At 44.0% G+C, this 9,768-nt stretch overlaps 1 long non-coding RNA gene across 1 annotated transcript; it reads left to right on the forward strand.

Annotated features, from left to right (window-relative positions):
• The first annotated feature begins 4,003 nt into the window (after positions 1–4,003).
• On the forward strand, positions 4,004–7,905 carry LOC133206981 (uncharacterized). Its single transcript, XR_009723914.1, has 2 exons — positions 4,004–5,582; positions 6,573–7,905. It is a non-coding gene; the product is annotated as an uncharacterized LOC133206981 (long non-coding RNA).
• The last annotated feature ends 1,863 nt before the right edge of the window (positions 7,906–9,768 follow it).

Genomic DNA, 9,768 nt, shown 5'->3' on the forward strand with positions numbered 1-9,768 from the left:
TATTCCCGTTGATGTCCGATTTACTGTACATCACCAATGGCTGTTTTTATATATATATATATCATTGTGTAAATTAATATAACACATCATATGCTGTAATAAACAGTCTGTTTTAATACCTTTTAAAAGTTTGTTACATTGGTACAGACCCAGTCAATGGCTTTATGTTGGCTTTGGCACCGCTTCGGTATCTGTGATGTGACCTGTTAACGTTCATTGCATTTAGCCATGCAGGAAACAGAGCAAGTTTAAAATGTTGCTGTGGATGTGACTTGTGCTTTGAGGGAACTGGATTGTCATGGACCCTCTTGTTCTTTCTGTAACTTGCATCTTTTTTAAGGACAAGGTGAGATATAGTTGCTATAGGCATCTTCAGGTTGTTGCTTATGGGCAGCTCATGATGTGGAACAGATAGAAATGTAGTATTAGTCTTCTTTGCTGTGAAGGTGCTTGCAGACTTTGGTTGGTACAACACAGAGGCAGATGGTAGGCTTCTGTAACCAGATAGATCTGTGTAACTCAAAGGGTGCCCCCCCTGAAACGTCCAGTAAATGAATCCCCAAGAACTGTGTGCTCTGGGAGCTGGGCTGGGTGGAGGAGAGCATAGACTTGCTGTTCTTGGTGCTTTCTTTAGATGTGGTAGCTGACTGTGTAACAACCCTAACAAGGTTATGGAAAGAAGTGACAGTTGTGTCACCCACTGGTCTTTATCTCAGTTTCTTTTTTTCCGTAGGACAGGAGGTGAGTCTGCCAGCACAGGAGAAAGGAGCTAACCCTAGACAGCACTGCTTCCCTTCGCAGCAACAGCATTGACATTGCCTGGGGGAAGGCTGGAGATTTATGCCAGGCATGACTGATGGAGCAGGCTCAGAGGTTGGGCTGGTTTCTGCAGGTTCATCTGCTTTGGCATCTGTGAAGCAGTGGCCATACAACTGGTGTGGATGCTGTGACTGATAGGAATTTCAGGGATATATGTGCAAGACTGTCTGTTCTGTAGCAGGATCTGAGCAGACACCTTCCTTTGTGGTTCCTCTGTGTCTTTTCTGCTGTCACCCACCTGGAAGGCAGAGCAGTTTTCTTCTCAGGTTTCCTTGTGTTGCAAATGCAGGAAGGAGAGATCCACCCAGAATTAAATTTCTCTGGGAGCAGCTTCTGAGAAAGTGGAAACACTTTTCCTAAGTGCCAGATTTTATTTGTTTTTAATCTGCAGTATAGTAAATCCATATCTATAAAATGTCCCTCTCAGTTTTCCCCTTTTTTGTTAGAGGAATGCCAATTTCTGTAAGGGATTCTGAAGTATGGTCACAAGGTTTTGGATTCAGTGACCCACAGTCCTTGCACTTCCATCTCCCATGATGACAGGAAAAGCTGTAACTCACCTTATCTGGTTGTAACTCTCCCATTGTTTTACACATGGAAGAGTAGCTTATTTATATATATATATAGTACATGTACAAAAATTTTATATGTTGATGTAGAATGAGTCATCCAGAAATTAGTGGACAATGGCTGCCACTGCAGAGATTTTAAACATCATCACTAAGGTTAAGCAGCAGCTGAATGCATTCCCGTTAATAATTGATAGGTGTCATATCAAATGGAGGGAATGTCAAGACACTTGTCGAAGCTAGTAGTTTTCCTAGAATATCTCTTAATCATCCCACATAATCTCTCCTTGAGTGAGAAAAAACACGTGCAAATCCCTGTAAATCTCCTCAAAGGTGTAGTAGAATAGCAGATGATCTTCAGACATGCACCCTGCCTCTCTAGCTGTAAAGGAGCCACTGGTGAGAAGACAAACTAACCAGTGGCTTTGGGATGATGAGTTTTCAGAAGTGAGCTGCTGAATAGTTACTTTTTAGGTAACTGATTAAAAATAGGTGATAAAATAACCACCTAGTATCGCTAAGACTGTTATCAGCTGCAACAACTCTATTCTGCAGTACTCTTGTTGAAGAACAGACAGGGAAATGGGCTGATCCTATCGCCCTCTTAATTGCATTTGAGTCTTTCCAGTTTGGGGAAGGAATTTTCCTTTTCCTACATGATTGAGGTAAACATCCAGAATCCTTTAAATAGGCCTAGGTTTTTCTCTCTTTCCTTCCCCCCCCCCCCCTTTTTTCTTTTAATAAAAGGTATTACAGTGCTGGAAAAGTACTTGGTATAGTCCAAACACACAACACACATTCTTTTCTCTGGTTGTGATTTCAGAAACGTATCTAAGTTTTTGTAACATTAGGTTGAAAAACATCTGCTAATCTTGGAGACCAGTTAAATATCTGGCACTTGTTTAAAGCTACCTGGTTTTCTAGCTCCACAGCCTTGAGTCCTTGCCAGTGCATTTTTCATAATCATGTTTTAATTATCCCCAGTGTTTACAGTAGGTGTTGGAAGTTTGAAGTGTGAACGTTTCATTGCACTGGGGCCTATCTCAAGGTGAGGACAGCTTGTGGAGGGAAGGTTTGGGATTAGCTGCCCCTGTGCTCCATATATAGCTGAGTACAGGAAAGTACAGAAGCACATGCTTGACATAAAGAGTAAGAGCAGACTCCCTTTTGCTGGGTTCCCTGTGATTCAGGTTATATGGTGTTGCTGCACAGCTCTGAAGTACCATCTCTCCCACTGCAGGAATCAGCACCATGCACACTCTGAATTGCTGTCACCTGAAAGGGATGAGGGTGTTACTGGGTGGTTTGCCTTCTATCAGGCTTTTTGGGTCTCCCTTCTGCTCCCTAACCCCAGCCATCAGATCTGCGTCAGCAGATAACGAAACAAGCTGTGTCTTGTGCATGTGTGGGGTCAGAGAGAGGCCCTGGCATTGTACCTAGATGTCCCAGCTATGTGGGGCCCCTGTTGTGGACCTCACACTTGTCATGAGAAATTTGATGTGCCAGTGGTGCAAGGGTCTGTGCAGCTGGGTCTGAAGGAAGGTGGGAATGGAGAGTCCCATACATAGAGTGGTCTGATCCTGATTCATCTGTATTTTCAGGAGAGGCTCAAAGAGGAGGTGTTTCAGTCTAATGCCTAGGCCAGTAAGCTCGACCAGGCTAAACTCACCTCATTTCTTCCAGTACTGTTTAAATGATCAAGGCCTCTATCAGGACTGCCAGTTGCTGAGGCGCTTCAACCATCTGACCAACTCCTGCAAGTACTTCACTGGGAGAAGTGATAAGCTCCAGTCCCCCAGGTCTGTTCTGACCTTCCAGCACAAACCCTGCTTACACAGAGATTGTAGGTCCCAGCCCTTTGCAGCTTTCCCAGTCCTCTGGCCCCAGGGGGAAACTGTCCATTCCTTACAAGTTTTCTAGGTTTATTCTGGCTTGGGGTTTATCCTGGATAAAGATTGGCAACAGATTCTCCACGACAGAGTGCTGTGCCTTCACTAAGATGAAATCTATTTGTTGGCCCAGAGAAACTTCAGGCCCTTCTCAGGGGGCTGCCAGCAAAGCCATCCCCGAGGTACCTGCATCCCTTTCTGCCACAATGGGCAATGAAGGCTTTTGTTAGGTGAGATCACTACTGAGCAAATGGTTCACCACCATGGGCACAGCTCTCCCTCAACTTGTGACTTTTCTTGCAGGACAGGGGGGAACAAGCACATGAATATTTTGAGGAAGCACAAACATCTAAAGACATTTTTAATAACTTCAACACCTAATAACGTACATTTGGAGTAGCCAACAGTAACACATACAACTGAGCTGCTAGTACAAAAACCAAAACCAGTCTTAAGTCTGCAGTGTCCTGTCCACAGTACAGAGAGGGTACTGCTGACCAATGGAGGCAGTTCATAAACCCCAGGCCCATCTTTCAAACTTGCTTTTCTTCTGAATTTCTTTGAACCTCCAAGGAATTGTGTTGAGGCTCCTTGCATGGCATGAGGTTTCTGTAAACATTATAGATGTATAGGTCTGTAGTGAGAAAGAATTGCTCTGGGGTTTAAGAAATCCCATAATGCTGAAATAAGGACACATGGACACAAATGATCAATCCATACAGAAAGTGTGTTTTATAGCAGGGAATTTACTACCACAGGAAATAGTGAGGCAGACATAATATCAGCAAGTTCAAAGGGGTTAGAGTAGGTAGGGAAGGATGTGTGCTCTACCATTCCCAGGCAGTGACTGTGGATGCTAGGAGTGTGAAGTGAATGGACTGCAAAGAGTGGCTAGGCTTGCGTGCTCCCCTTAAGGATTGTCTTTTCCTGCAACTGCTGAAGCACCAGTAGCTGGAGGAAAAGTGGACCCAGTGGGCCATTTTCTATATTCCTGTGATCTTGGTGTAGCTGACGGGAGTTGTCTATGCAATCGAATTCACTCTTAGTCTTTTGTTCTCCCAACTGCTGCTGAAGAAGAGTTTTGCATTGCTTTGCAAAGAAGTTCACTTTGCACATTTGGCTGATGGTGGCATGCATTTGTTCAAACTATGGACATGTGTTTCTGGTCGCTCTTGTCTGATGGAAGAATAATTCCATCTGCCTTTTCACATGGGCAGTCTGTGATGAAGTGCTCTGTTGCAGTGAGTGTTGTCTCCCTCTAATGCAAACACTGTTACTAATATATAATCCATGTATTAGTCTACCATTGGAGTCACTGTTGGGCAGCAATTTTACATCCTACAGTTACTTCTGAACTGCAGGAAAACTTGTTGACCTCCATGCCAAACAAACTGACCTAGTGACAGAGTGCATCTACTGCACATTGCCTTAGGACTTTGCTGTCCCTGGAGAGTTTTTCTCTCCCTCTACGTCTACATTTGTTCTTTTTTTTGGAGCAACAGAGCAGGCTGAAAGCAAGTCCTGTGGTCTTCTCTACTTCTGCTGATTTGGACAGCAGAGGAGTTTTGGTGCATGATAGCTAGATGCCTTTGGGATGCCAACACAAATGGTCCGCTCCAGAGACACAGAAAATGTGCTTCTACCTGGACAGGTACATGGGGGTCTGAACCAGTACTGACTCCCTAGAATAGCTTCCTATCAAAAAATGTGAACAAGTTTGATCCAAATCACATTGAGGACCAGACTAAATCTAGGCTGAAGTAAACACTTGAACTGTGTATCTTGTACTTGTGGGGACCTCAGTTTGGACCTGCTCCCTTTGTGCCAAATGACTTGTTAATGTAAACAGACATAAACAGAACCTCTCTTTCAGTTAATGGCCTTTGTTTCCATGCTGTATTCCTTTAAGATCAATAAAGTATATTAATATTAATAACTTGATTTCACTGAGAAAAGCTCTGAAAATCTGGCTTTTGTTCTTTTAAAAGGAGTTGGAAGTCCTAGAAACTAAGATTTTCATGACAATACTGAAGGAAAATCTGTATGAATTGGACACTGACCTTATGAGTAACGGCTTTGTAAGCAAATTAAGTGTTTTCTCCCCCAAAAGTTCAAGTCTTTTGTGGTCAAGGTCAGGAAGCTGGAAAACTTGCAACCTGTTGGAAAATGTGTTACCTGTGTCTCCTTGCATTCTGTGAGCCTTGTGTCTTCAGAAATGAGATTTTCATGAGGAGGAGAGGAAGCCTGAGGTCCAGGGAGGAGAAGAATCTAATCAATCTTCATCTCTGAAGTACTCATGCAGTAAGTGTTTAAGCATGTGATTAAGCCCATTCTTACTCAGTGAAGCATTTCAGAGCATGTTTTAGGTACTTCATGGCTGGGGTGAATTAAGCAGGTGCTCAGGAATGCTGGTGGATCAAGGTCTCCCTTGCCTTTGCGAAAGTCCTGTATCTGTCTGTATAAGCTATCCCAGTGACTTCTTTTGGCTAATGTTGTAAGGACTGTGCATTCCCTTAAGAGTCAGACCCTGTGTGATGAAACTTGATTCAAGATGTTAATCTGAACTCAGGAAAAGCACTGTCTTTAGTCTGTGCTTGAAGCAGTAATGGAAAGAAATGCTTTTAAAGGAAGAGATGCATTTGCTATTTGTAGAATTTGAAGACACTGGGCTAAAAACACTTGGAGATATATGAGTGTGAATGTGCCTGTGCTCTGTACCAATAACAGGACTTCGTGTGAGCCCTGGGAATGGCACTTAGGGAGAGACAGAATGACCCTTTCTATATTTGCTCCCTTCCCTTGGATATCCAGGTGGAGCTGGGAGAATGATGCAGGCAGGGAGGGCCAGGCACAGACACCAAACCTGCAGGGCCTGGAGTTCCAACCATTCAAATGCTTGGCTAAAACAGTGGGATCTCTGGGCTACCCAGAGCTGGAAACCAAAGTAAGGGTAGGTAGAGAGGGTGACTTTGCCTGGCTTCAAGGAAAGCTGCAGTTTGACTGAGCAAAAAGTAGAGGCAAGGGAAGGGTTAAAAGTTTGTCTTCTCTTCCCAGACACATTATTTACAGTGGGTTGGTTTCCTTTTGGAAGGGCCCACTGTAAAAGGAGACGGCCCAGCATTTTCACAGGTTAGACCTGTATCTTGTTACAGTTTTCTTTCCTTGATTCTTGACTCTCTTCCTGTAGTTGCTCTTCTCTTGGGAAGATGAACTCAGGAAAGAGTAGGAGTTTGCTAAAAATCCAGAGCCTTGGAAGACAAAATCATGCTGATGGCCTTTTCTTTCTAGGCATCAGGTCAGTCCTCAATGCTGCATCATGTTCTGTATCCCCCAGTGCAGGGCAAAGGCTGGGAAAGGAGTGGGACAGGAAATCCATTGGGTTTGATAAGAGAGCAGTCTGTAGATTCTGTTGGAGCAGCTTGCAAAGGCTGTAGCACTAACCACAGGAGCAGTGCCTGACTGCGACGTGTGAGCAGCCATCTCATCTGGTGGCCAATGAGGTCAAGGGTAGTGTTGGGTATTGACCTTGATATCATCACAGTGTCTGCTGTCACTCAAGCCACCTTCATGCCTCCAGGCCACAGCAGACAGCATGTTCATCCTGGTGTTTCCTTTGCTGCTTTTTAAGTCTTCATGAAACACATAGTGGCTTATCATTAAAGCACAAGCACCAAATGAAACTGAACTTCTGGCTTGTTTCTCCTGTCAAACGCCTCATGTTAGTGCTTTCCTTGATGTTCAGTCGCCTGGAAGGAAGAGAAACTATACCCTTCACATCTGCAACATATGAATTTTTCACAGGTGCCTTCTGAGTGATGTGGAACAACACACTGGGGCAACACACCCCTCTCTTCAACACTGTGCAGGACATACTGAAGCAACCCTGTATCTGCACAATCCGCAGCTACCCCAAGATATTTTTCAGACAGCGATATTGGGACTGGGAGGATTGGATCTGACTCAACCCCCTTGAAGCCCATCACTACTTAGGGTGAAGATGTTCCTGCAGGGAGAGGAGGAAGCATGCTCAGAAATGTTTATTATTATTGTTAAACTCCTTTTTTTTCCCCTCCCCTGCCATGGAGATAGTGATCTCTGCTGTGGTCCCTGCTGCTTTCTTTTTCCTGTGTTAATCTACATTAAGACTTGCTGCACTTCAAAGATGGTCTTAGCCCTAAGAGAGGCTTTTGTTGCTGACCTATAGGATTTTGATTCAGAGTATGTGTCTTCCCCTGGGCCTGTTGCAGATGCCCACCGTCCCCCTAGGTAGGTAGTTTGGGATCACTTATATGCTAATGTGGGCACTCCAAACCTTCCTCCCTTCTCTCTTCTTTGCCATTACAGTGGGATATTTTAACTTTATTCCTCTGTCCTGTTGACTCTCATCTGAAGTCATCCAGGTGTGGGGTGTTCCTCATAACTTCAGAGCACAGCACTTATGTCTTTGGTCTAAGTAAACTTTGTGGATCCATTATAAAAACAGGACATACGAAATGAATTTCACATTTGAAAAAAAAAAGGTTTTTCTTATATTTCTCCCCTTTATGAACTTCTCAACACCAGTGTTATGATATGAACAGGAAACACAGCAAAAGAAGTGAAAATAATAAATCCCCATCTCTACTGTATAGCAGAGTCAACGCTTTTTTTGTGGGGGGAAGGAAACAAAAGGCCTGCCAAAGGATCCTCACTGATACTAATCTAAAACCCCCCAAATTTACTGATCTACAATTAGGAGGGGTAGCAAAATGGACAAATGGGAGCTTTGATGCTGGGCAAGATGTAGCTGGTCCTTGTGCTGGAAACTGATTCCTCTGGTTGCTGGATCCACTTTTGTTCCTGTTGATTGATTCTGAGATTGTTTTCTTGGTGGTCAGGGCTGCTTTCAGAAACCACTTATGGTGCACTGATAAAAAGGCCGATTTTGTGTGTAAACATCCCAATAAGCAGGTCTTGACATGGTTTGTTCAAGCCCTACATAAACTTACAGGTGGTGTCAGTGTCTCCCACATATGATTCCCAGGAGAACTTCCCCATAGTGTGCTCCAGAGCTCTCAGCTTTTACAGAACACACAGCTGCATTCCAAGGAGGAGCCTTGGTGCTTGCCTGATATGTTGCAGGTATGTCTCTGGGAACAACACAGATCTTCTGGAAACATATTTCTCATAATGAAGACAAAGTTAGGCTCCCAGTGGCACCTATCATTGACTGGATAAGGTAAGCAAGATGTCTGTGCACAGCAGCTGCTGGCTGCCATCTCTAGGTCCATGAGCAGTGAGAAATGTCCAGCGTTACATGAAGCAGAGTAAGAAACCTCTTGTACACTCTAAGTATCCTTCAATCCCATTTCAGCCTTTGAAAAATCTGTCCCCTATAATTTCTAGCAAACTGTAGAAAAAAAAAAAAAAGTCATTTAGGCACTGATTTTTTTCAAGTGAATTTCTTCCTTTTTCTCCATTTTCTTTGTCTTTGCATGTGATGAGCTGGTCTGAGCACTGGGATCCACCCATGAAGCTGTAGGCGTTCACAGTGTCAGGTGTGTAGTCCTCGGGCAGATCAAATATTTCCATTAGGAGCTGATAGATAAATTACAGAGATTTTACATCACGCTCCTCCTTTGGAGAGCTTGGGATTGTAAGATAGTTTGTATCATCTTCCTTAGAGACCAAGCAATTTAGATTTGACTGATTTGTATATCCCTGCAGTGTTTCTGGTGGGCTGTATAGGGTATGAAGCTCTCTGCCTCTGACCTGAGAAGAGCTGAAACAGGACTGATGAGCAGAGTGACAGATGTTGAGAGGGAAATGGCTACAGCTATCCTGTGATGGTGTCTGCTAGGAATGGGCTTAGAAGAATGATTCGGGTTTGGGAAGAAGTTTAATTTTGATGAAATTTGACTAAATTCCCTCTAAAGTGGAGCAAAACGCAGCCAGGCAGAAATTCTGCAAAAGGGAATAGTGCAGCAGTTTGCATTGTGGATTGTCTCAAGAGCCAATCTTGGGAGCACTGAGCCTCTCCACTGAGTTTCATGGGCTCTCAGTCTGTGGATGCTCTTGTGATTTGCCCCTCAGACAGTCTAGCATCTGGGACACTCCAAACTGAGAAGTATGTAAGCAGTGAAATCCCTTCTTGAGAAGCAGCCTATTTGGCAGCAGGCTGCCCCAGGGCCCTGGAAACCTGAGTGGTGGAGGAACCAGATGGGTGACCAGGCAGGAAACTCAGCAGGTTTCTTATGTTTGGATCCCTGTACAAGTTTCATGGGAACCTGGGCAAAATTGACTCACCTTGTTGAGATTTTGCTGAATTGGTGAATTCCTCTGAAATGCTGTCTTGCCTGAAACCTTCTGAGCAGGTGCAGTATCTTCAGCTATCTTTTGAAGACAGACAACATGTTCTGTGCTTTGCAACATGGGTCTTCTGAGAGTCAAAGCAGCACTTGTCTTTGCTATTGAGTCCTCTGCCAGCATTCACACTCTTGAAGTGGTGTTGA

This window comes from Neopsephotus bourkii, unplaced genomic scaffold (genome assembly GCF_033783945.1).
Source record: "Neopsephotus bourkii isolate Nb327-2 ecotype Australia unplaced genomic scaffold, CSIRO-AGI_Nbou_v1 NB_1825, whole genome shotgun sequence".
NCBI lineage: Eukaryota > Metazoa > Chordata > Aves > Psittaciformes > Psittacidae > Neopsephotus > Neopsephotus bourkii.